The sequence below is a fragment of the Pelodiscus sinensis genome, chromosome 6, assembly GCF_049634645.1.
Source record: "Pelodiscus sinensis isolate JC-2024 chromosome 6, ASM4963464v1, whole genome shotgun sequence".
NCBI classification, from domain to species: Eukaryota; Metazoa; Chordata; order Testudines; family Trionychidae; genus Pelodiscus; species Pelodiscus sinensis.
In genome coordinates, this window is record NC_134716.1 from 10,885,001 (window position 1) to 10,887,004 (window position 2,004).

At 58.4% G+C, this 2,004-nt stretch overlaps 1 protein-coding gene across 5 annotated transcripts in view; it reads right to left on the bottom strand.

Annotated features, from left to right (window-relative positions):
* LPAR1 (lysophosphatidic acid receptor 1) overlaps window positions 1–1,323 on the bottom strand; it is a 101,589-nt gene extending 100,266 nt beyond the window's left edge. Inside the window, exons 1-2 of one of the 5 annotated variants that reach the window (XM_075931439.1) lie at window positions 1,046–1,323; window positions 268–321 (exon numbers count right to left, since the gene is read on the bottom strand). The gene's annotated coding sequence lies outside the window, so the exon portion shown is untranslated. Of the gene's footprint in view, window positions 200–267; window positions 509–620; window positions 985–1,045 lie in introns of those variants that run through there. The other 4 variants (XM_075931438.1, XM_006117990.4, XM_006117989.4 and 1 more) reach the window with 4 other exon arrangements.
* Window positions 1,324–2,004: the final 681 nt, after the last annotated feature.

Here is a 2,004-nt window from a genome sequence, read left to right on the forward strand (position 1 = left end):
ATAACATACACAGAGAGTAAAGAGGTGATACACACTAAACACCATGTTCTCTTTGTTGCTACATATATGCACCAATATATTAAGCAGATCAAAAACTGAGATAACAAAATAGAAAATACACACATCCGTTTTAGAAATCTATGAATTAAGAAACCTATTGGTAGAAATCGATATGTCAAGTTCCCAGCAAACAGGGTGACAGTTCTGCAGGAGGACAGGAGATCCAGGCAGTGAAAGGGTTAACCACTAAGAGCAGGAACTCCTCACCTGTATCAAACACCTCAGCTAGGATGGAAGTAATAAGTCCAGGATATCTTCAGTCTTGGACATCAAAGACCATATGGCATCAAAGAAGAGACACAAAATAAACTTTAAGCCATTAGAACCATATTCCAGAGCAACAAGTACCTAAAATTCCAACTTCCAACTCAAAGCGAAGTCCCTCCCCTTCCTTTGATCTTTTTTGGTTGCTCGGAGCTAAAAGCCAGGCTGCGGTTGGAATTATGGAAGGGGAATAACGCAGCGGGGAGAGAGAGAGGGAAAAAAAGCAGCTCACCCGTTACCCTTTCCGTTATGTCAACCCCTGACAAAAACTCAAGGGAAAAAAGCCACTGGAGTACCTATAACAAAGCCGAATGTACAACGAAGAGGGCCATCCCCTGCGGAAATACACACGCGCTCAGGTCGATTTCCACCGGTCCTGCGTGGGGCGACTCCCACGCCCAACGTAGCACTGGAGTAAGAGGCGAGAGGGGCCCCCAAAGGATCCGGAGTCGCTCCGAAGCCACAGACGCGTCCGCCGCTTACAACGGCGGCGCGGAACCTCGCGCAAGTTCTTCACGCCCCCAAAGCAGTGTGAACGGCAGCACTTCACCCCAGCACGGGGGGGGGCAAGGGACCCCCGCCACCCCAAAGCCAACACTGGGACCCCTGCGGGGGCGGGGCGAGGATCAGGCCCTCGGGGAGGGTTTGTCCGGCAAGGGGAGCGGCTGGGGGGGGACGGAGCCCAGCCCGGCCAGGCTCCCCGCACCGCTCCCCCAGTTACCTGCAGAGCCCGAGCTCGCCTCCTCCTGCAGCCGGACGGCCGGACCCACGCGGGACAGACAGACCCGCCCGCAGCCGGAGACCCGCCGCCGCGCTCAGCCCGGTCACTCTGCGGCGGCAGCGCCGCGCGGGGGGCGCGCCCAGGCGGGCGGCAGCGCCAGCACCATCCTCCGCCTCCTCCCCCGCCGGGCGCCGCGAGCCAGGGCAGCCGCCGGCTCCGGGCAGAGCGAGCTGCGAGCGCCGGGCACTGGGGCGCCGCCTGCTGCGGCCGCCGCCCCCGCCCTGCAGGGGGGAGAGCGCCCCCCTCCGCCCTCCGCAGGCGGCGCCCCGCCCCCGTGCTCAGACCCTCCACTCCAGCTGCCCCACCCCCGAGCTCAGCACCCTCTCCCACCTGCCTTCACACCCTGGCAGCTGCCCCCACCTCCATGTTCGTTCCCCTCCTCCCACCTGTCCCCCACATCTCCAACTGCCCTCACCCCTGTGCTCATGCTTCTGCCCCCACCTGCCTCACACACCCTTCCAGCTGCTCCCATCTGCACCCATGCTCATGTCCCCCCCTCCATCTGACCTACACACTCCTCCAACTGCCCCATTCTCATGCTTCTCTCCCCACACCCTTCTCCCATGCTCATGCCCCTCAGCCTTGTGTCCTCCCCCAGAAACATGGTCCTCCTGTCATGCACGTGCAGCTCTCACAGTATTCCCTGCCCCATCTCCACTTCCACCCTTGTTCTATCTCCCACATTGTCCCATTCAGCAGATCTCTGTGCCTTGTGTTTGGCTGCCTTGCCTCTCATTCACTCCCTAGTTCTCCCTTTTCCTATCTAGCACTGGTATTTATTAAAACTGTCTGCCCAGATCCCATTCCATTTCCCAAAACTCTGTGTTCATTTAGCTTTTCCAGTTCTCTCTCCCCTTGGATCATTAAAACCTTCCTGGGTAGGTAGCAAACACTACATA